We start from the raw sequence: 8,723 nt of genomic DNA on the forward strand, positions 1-8,723 counted from the left end.
CACTTGACGTGGTGCAGAAGAGACCAGCCAGGTGCATCATGGGACTTAAGGACATGTCCTAGTGTGACAGATGAGATTTAAACCTGTTCAGTCTGAGCAGAGGAGAGCAACCAGGTGCATCATGGGACTGAAGGACACATATATTTGACCGACTCAGAGAATTAAACCTGATCAATCTGAGCAGAGGAGACAGCGTGGGGACCTCATTCAGGTTCTCAAAATTCTCAGAAGCATTGATACAGGAGATCCAGCAACATTCTTTGACTAATTGGTGAATCATGTACTCGACTTCTGTATTAATTACGGAGAAATGCATCCCGCAAAGAGTTGTGGGAATCTGAGACAAATGACTGAGACCTTTGAGAGAAATCTGGGTGAGATATTAGGACCCCTGAACTATTAGTTAAACAAAGGAGCCTGATGGACTGCGTGGGCTCCTTTTATTTGTTAAATTTCTAATGTATTGTCTGTGGTGCCACCTCGTAGTAAGCAGGCACACCCCGCCCGGGTACTCCCTGCCTAGAGCTTGCATGGGGGTCCACGTAGGTTTTCTCCAATTTGGTCACACAGTCCAAAGTCATGCAAGTTTTGTGAACTGATGTTATTAAAGTGATGCGTGATGTGTGTGTGTTCACACTGCGATGGGCTGGCAGCCTGTCCAGGGGTTGTTCCTGCTGGTGTCTGTTGCATGCTGGGATAGACTCCAGCTGCCCCACATGCTTATCCTGGATGACTGGGTTTAGAGGGTGGATGGATCAAATAATTCTATAATCCTCCTACTCTCGGACAATTCTCTTGTGCATGTCTCCTGTCCTTATAACAGACAGAGAAACATTCTGTACGGATTACTTATTGGGCTGACGCCATAATCCAAGGTGACTTACAACATTTGAGACACAATTGGTTCAGCTTCATTTGCTTGTTCAGATGTAAACAGGAAGGTGAAGTGACTTGCTCAAGGTCCCACAGTGCCAGCAGCGGGATCCGAATCCAACACCTCGGGGTCTGAAGTCTTACATACACATTAATGCACACGCTAACACAGGGGCTAATTTGGAACCCAAAACACCCAATTCAGATGCATAAATCCTCCCTAATGTTTTGTTTGATTTATATTAATCGTCATTTGTCAATTATTTTAGTGGCTCGCCTCAAAGGGGAGGGGACTCTACTTACAACTGCCACTCAAAAGTCCAAGGGGAACCCTAACTCCTCTCCCCATGGGCGACCAAACCTCCCCCCACCCTCTCAAACCTTAGTTCTGTTGTTAATAAACTGAGCTGCTCAAAACTCCAAGTGGGACCCTAACTCCACTCTCCCTGGGGGACAAACCCTCCCAGGGGACTGATCCTCCCAGTCCTTATCTCAATTGTCAATTAACAGAGCCACTCAAAAGTCCAAGGGGGGCCCTCACCCCACAATCCCCAGGGGACCCTCCCTTCCCATGAAACCCATCCTCCCAGACCTTAGTTCGATCATCAATAAATTGAGATGCTCAAAAGCCCAAGAGGACCCAAATTCCACCCTCCTCAGGCACCCACCTTTCTCAGGGGACGACCTTAGTTGGATCATCAATAAACTCAGCTACTCAGAACTCCAAAATGACCTCCTAATGCAGCCCGCCTTGGGGGGCAATCCTTTCCTGGGAGACCCACCCTTCCAAACCTGGAACACTCAAAAGACCAAGATGGACCCAAACCCCACCTCCTCAGGAACCCACCCTTCTTGGGGAACAACTTTAGTTTGATCATCAATATAATGAGATACTCAAAACTCCAAGGGGGACCCTAATGCCACCCTCCCTGGGGGGCTAACTCTTCAAGACCTTAGTTCAATCATCATAAACTGAGCTACTCAAAACTCCAAAGGGGGACCCCTAATGTCACCCTCTCTGGGGGGTTTGCTACTCCAGGGGGACCCTCCCTCTGGGGACCAACCCTCACAGACATTAGTGGAATTGTCAATAAACTGAGCTACTCAAGACTCCAAAGGGGTCCCTGACCCCACTGTCCATGGGGGACAGACCCTTCCAGGGGACTGATTGTCCCAGACCTTAGCTCATTAGATCCTAATACCACCTTCCCTGGGGGGCTCACTCTTCCAGACCTTAGTTGGACCATCAATAAACTGAGCTACTCAAAACTTCAAAGGGGACCCCTAATGTCACCCTTCCTGGGGGAGTCGCTACTCCAGGGGGACCCTCCCTCTGGGGACCAACCCTCACAGACATTAGCTAAATTGTCAATAAACTGAGCTACTGAAAACTCCAAGGGGGACCCTAATGCCACCCTCCCTGGGGGGCTAACTCTTCAAGGCCTTAGTTCGATCATCATAAACTGAGCTACTCAAAACTCCAAAGGGGACCCCTAATGTCACCCTCCCTGGGGTATTTGCCCCTCCAGGGGGACCCTCTCTCCGGGGACCAACCCTCACTGACATTAGTGGAATTGTCAATAAACCGAGTGACTCAAATCTCCAGGTCCACCGACTTTGCACTTTTTTTTACTTTACTTTATGTTAATTTCAAACTACTGTTCCTTCCTGGGCGTATTTCTGTAATTCTGTATTTGACCATTTGTAAAATGAATACTTGCAGTTTAACTGAGATCTTCCCTCCATGAAGAGCGCTCTACATAAGTGAACTGAACTGAATCTGCCTTCACGGTAACTCTATAGGTTTTCCCATGGTGACAGTACCAGTATAGGGGATGAAGTTGCATCTGGGCCCAGTGCATCCTGGGTAGGTTGTCTCTCCCAGTGACCCTGAAATGGATGGGATGGTAATGCATTTCATGTTAACATTTGCTTATTTAGTTCACCTCTCTATCCACGATGGCATTGGTTCCATTTCTTTTGTTTTTCCAATTGTAACTCGGGCAGGTGGAGTGTCTTGCTTGTGGTCACATAGTGGTGTCAATAGTGGGATTTGAATCCACAACCTCAAAGTCTGAAGTCCAAAGTCTTAAGCACTAAGCCACCCTGCCTGAAAGTGCACTTATCTATCTATCTATCTATCTATCTATCTATCTATCTATCTAGTGTACAGCTACTCCCTAAAGCCTGAAATTGTGCAATTACACCGTTGGACCACAGGGAGGCACTGCACTTCTCCAAGCTCTTTCCATACCAGTAGTTGAATGTCATGCTAGATTGATTTTGTTCAATCGCAGTCAGTTCTTTATGCTTTGTTTATATGTGTGTGTGTGGTGGTGGGGGCCGGGGGTAGGGGGGGGTGGTCCTCCACTCATTATGCACTTGTGTGGAAGTAAGCTAATAAATACAGTGAGCTTATTCATCATTCATTCCAAATCTTCACTCCTGACCTGCTCTTATTGACTTACCTTATTGTTTCCCTGGGGTATTGAAGTAAATGGATGGATGGATGGACACGTACAGAACAAGCACATGTTGTACCAGTGTGTAAAAGATTGTTTTAGCAAATGAAAACCTATCTTGTGGACCTTTTTACCCAATGTTTGGAACTGCCACCCGGAGACAAAGCTCTTTTTTATTTGTCACTGTCAGCGGTGACAGCTTGAAATTAATGTGTGCTTCTCTGTATTGTGGACACCGGATCAATACGCTGATAAATGCACCGCCATTTTTTTTTACACGTTCGACGGCAACATCACAAAGCCGCCCGCCAGAGCGCCTCTCCTGAAAATCAAGCATTAGATGCCGAAGGAACCCAATAATTCAGATGGACTTCCATGTCACCCTAAAAAAAGGCGCAGGAGGGCTGCAAAGCAGAGAACAACCCCCTTAAGAAGTACAAGTAGTACTGTCATCTGTTCAGGGGTACCATGACGTGCTTGTGTGACCGGCTGTGACATCTACAGGTGATGCCTCTCAAGTCTCGACCTTTGACCTTCTCGTATCTTGTCTTTATTTATACAGTTCAGCTGTTCGGTTTGACCAGAAGTAGGCGTGTGTGTGTGTGTGTGTGTGTGTGTTGGACAGGGGGTCTGCACATACTTACAATCCCGCCAACCAGGGAACAAACTGAAATACACATTTTATTAATTCTTAAATGTTAATAGGGCTTCATGCCACCAGGGGTGACTTGTCAATGGTGGTTTCATTTTGAGACCAAGAGAATACAAGCGCACTCAGAGGGAATTCCACGGCTGGAAAAGTTTAGAGCAGTTCAGGGAAGATGACTTTGTACATAAACGAAATTAAGCAATTACTGGAAGGATTCGTTTATTATATGATATGATGTGATACAGCTGTGTCCCAATCAGAGGACCAGGGTTTTCATCTGGGATTCCCCTGTCTGGAGTTTGAATGTTCTGCTTGTGTCTATCTGGGCTTCTTCTGGATACTCCAGTTTATCTAAAATCCAAACACATGTGGGTTAGGTGGACTGGTCACGCTAAACTGGCCCTTGTTGTGTGTGTGTGTGTGTGTGTGTGTGTCTTCACCCTGTGATTGGCTGACATCCTCTCTAGTGCTTGCTGGGATAGGCTCCAGCTTCCCCATGAGTACGCGGTGGATAAGTGGGTTTAGAAAATGGACGGATTACATCAGAAAGTAATATTCTCAAGGCCACCCAATCCAATTGAAGGTCTTAGAAAACAGAAGCTTCTCCCTTGAGCAAACAGCCCATGCCCATCACAGTGCCCGCTTATGCACACGCTAACACAGAGGCCATGTTGGAATTAGTTACCCTAGTGCACACATGTCTTTGGGGACTTGGGAGTGAAAGCAGAATACTTGGAGAAAAATCTACAAGAGCACGGAGACAACAATGCAAACCCTGCAAAGACGCCATCTGGATGTAGGATTTGAAATCAGAATGCTGAATCCAGGAGACAGCAGCACTACACACTGTGCCACCATGCTGCCCATATATTATATAGTATGATGATCAGCTTGTCACCTTGTCCTGTCACACTTGTTCCCAAGCAATCCCAAAACAGTCCTCCAATTATGTTGACTGCTTTTGTAAGTTGCTTTGGATAAAAGTGTCTGCTTAGCAAATAAAAGTGAATGGAATATTCCATCCATCCATCCATTATCCATCCAGCTATATCCGAACTACAGGGTCACAGGGGTCTGCTGGAGCCAATCCCAGTCAACACAGGGTGCAAGGCAGGAAACAAACAGCGGGCAGGGCGCCAGCCCACCGCAGGACACACACACACACACCAAGCACACACCAGGGACAATTTAGGATCGCCAATGCACCCAACCTGCATGCCTTTGGACCGTGGGAGGAAACCTGAGCACCAGGAGGAAACCAACACAGACATGGGGAGAACATGCCAACTCCACGCAGGGAGGACCCGGGAAGCAAACCCAGGTGCTACCCACTGCACCACGGTGCCGCCCTTATACAGTATTATATTATATTATATTATATTATATTATATTATATTATATTATATTATATTATATTATATTGTAACCTGCTTAATCCAGGATCTCTTGGGGTGGTGGGCTTATTCCAGCCAGCATAGGGTGTAAGGCAGAGACAAACCCTGAACAGGGTGTCATTCCGTAGTACAGTGATCACACACACGTGCACACACACACACACACTAAATACACACATAGGTCATTTTGGTCCCACCAATTGACAAACCTGCATGTCTTTAGATTATGGGAGGAAACTGGAGCACCCTGAGAAAACCGACACAAACATGGGGAGAGCATGGAGACTTCACACAGGGAGCACCCGGGACGAGAACCTTAGTCTCCTTACTGCAAGAGAGCAGTCCTGTCACTGTGACACTCTTCTATTCCATTCATGCTATCACTGTGGTGCCACCATGCCACAATTCAGTTCTATTCTATTCATGATATCACTGTGGTGCCACCATGCCACAATTCAATTCTATTCTATTCTGTTTGTAATATGATTGTGACACTGTGACACCCTTCTATTCTATTCTGTTTGCACTATCACTGTACCACAGTGCCACTCTTCTATTCTATTCTATCCATGCTATCACTGTGCCACCGTCCCACTCTTCTATTCTATTCTATTCTTTTCAATTCATGCTATCACTGTGCCACTGTGCCTCAATTCCATTCTATTCTGTTTGTGCTATCACTGTGCCACTCTTCTATTCTATTCTATTTCTACATTGGCTTCCTGCAGTGGTACTTAATGTATTAAGTTCAAGTCCTTGATGCAGAAGCTGTGTATCTGGAGACACTTGTGAATTCCTCTGCTCCTTTTTGTCCACTCAGGTCTGCTGATGAAAGGCATCTAGTGATGCCACCTCCGCCTGGTATCGAATCTCAATCTAGACTCACTTCATGTGTAGCCCCTAGCTGCTGGAACAAGCTGTCTACATTCAGACAAACTGCTGGCTCCCTCAAGGTGTTTCAGAAGCATCTGAAGACTCTCCTGTTTGGTGAATTTCTACCAAACTGATTGTGTCTTTGGTAGGTTCTTGTAATCTAGGAATTGTAAGTCACTTGTAATTTGTTTTAAGTTCTTCAATTGTGATGATCTTCTTGTCACCTTGTCTTGTCACACTTGTTCAGCAAGCAGTCCCAAAACAGTCCCCCAGACTGATGTTTACTCATTTATGTTGACTGCTTTTGGAAGTTGCTTTGGATAAAAGTATCTGCTAAGCAAATAAAAAAGAATGTATATTATATTATATTATATTATATTATATTATATTATATTATATTATATTATACACAGTACCAGAAAAAAAGGACAGATCATGGGGAGAATGTGCAAACTCTGCCTGGATAATCTCCAAGTGTAGGATAAAGACAGAACACTGAATCTTTGTGGCAGCAGCACTACAGTCTGAACCACCATGCCACCCACATATTATATTATATTATATTATATTATATTATATTTGAACCCCAGCCACGCAGCCTATTTAACACACACACATAACCTGACATTTACAAAAGGGCCTGTTTGGAATCACCATTAAATCTGACCTGTACATATCTGGGCATGTGGGAGAAAAACTCGAGTATCTAAAGAACAACCGACTCAGAGATGAGGAGAACGTGAATCATCTAAAGAAACAATGCCAAGGCACGGCACTTAAATCGAGGACACCAGATCCACAAGATGTCAGTGCTACTCATTGTGCCTCCATCTATGGAAGCCCTTTATTATATTTTACTGTATTGTCCATCCCTCCATCTTCAGAGCTGGACAGTAGAGAAGCTGGAGCCTTTTCTAACATGTACCGATGGCAAAGCAGGAACAATACCTGGAGGGTGAAGACAGACAGGCGGACAGACACATTTGGACATGCACACACACACACACACACACACACACATATACAGTATATATATATATATATATATATATATATATTATATGCAGTCTGGTGCCACTGAGATGGGCTTTGACCCCCTGCCACCCCAAACTGGCCTGAGAATGTAATATCATGTTATGTTTGATGGTCCATAAGCCCCAGCAGCCATAGTCGGCTCACGGCTGAGTGATGGTGGCGTCGCCCAGTTGCTGCCCGCAGGCTTAGTCTCCGGTGAGTGGACAAACACAATCAAGCAGCCCCCTTAAAAAAAGACAAGAGAGAAAGCAGAGGAGGATGACCACAGCTGCACTGCTTTTCACCGGTCACATCTGACATTGTGACAAACAGAAAAAAAAATATATAGATAGAGTTTGGGAATTACCCGCTGGAGAATAGTATAAAGATGAACATGAGAAGAGGAAGAATGGGAAGGAAAGAGTGGAACTACATTAAAAAAACTATTAAATAAATAATCATAATAAAAAAAATATACAGAAAACATGCTGAAGAGAGCGGCAGGCGGTGTGATCTACAGCCCATTCGGAAACATTCTGTAATTAACGGCTGATCAGCGCAGTGGGTATCTGTTGCACAGAACAGCGTCTGCTCGCCCAGCTGTAATCCTGTTGGCTATTTAACTACCAAATCAAACATTTCTTTCATTTGCACTTACAAAGTGACAAGAGCAATCTGTAACTTGCGAAACAAGCTGAACACAAATTGAGTTTTTGCCGTCTACTTCTCTTCATTGTATTTCTAGCTCATTCCCTGTTTGTTATTCAGCATCCTGTCCGCTGGAATGCACGTCTCCTCATCTCTTTCATATTCTCTCATGTCAAAGATAAAGCAAACAAAACCAAATAATTGATATCTTAGATGCCATACCATACAATGCAAACTAATACAATACTGCACAATACTACTCTATTTACTTTAATATATGAAACCACTATACTACAGTACACTATATTATTCTACAGGACAGTGTGCTGATAAAGCCACCATTTATACTTTAGTTTTTCATATCATACTCTATCAGTCATTATGTTGATAAAGGGCACTCTACTCTACTCTACTCTACTACAGTGATGAAGCCACCATATATACTTTAATATGCTAATACTATACAATATCGATAATTATCTTGATAAAGTCACCATATATGCTATAGTAATGTCATATTGTGCTATGCTATACTACATTATACTATGCCATGCTATATTATACTCTGTCCATTATTTTGTTGATGAAGCCATATTTTATATTATACAATACTATATTGCGTTGATTGAATCACCATTTATGCTATGCTGCACTATACTATGCTCTTTTAATAATTATATTGATAAAGGCACCAACTATACTATACTATACTATACTATACTATACTATACTATACTATACTATACTATACTATACTGATGAAACCACCATAAATGCTATTCTACTGTATTATATTATGTTGATGAAGCC

The sequence above is a fragment of the Polypterus senegalus genome, chromosome 10 (assembly GCF_016835505.1).
Source record: "Polypterus senegalus isolate Bchr_013 chromosome 10, ASM1683550v1, whole genome shotgun sequence".
In the NCBI taxonomy this organism is placed as follows: domain Eukaryota; kingdom Metazoa; phylum Chordata; class Cladistia; order Polypteriformes; family Polypteridae; genus Polypterus; species Polypterus senegalus.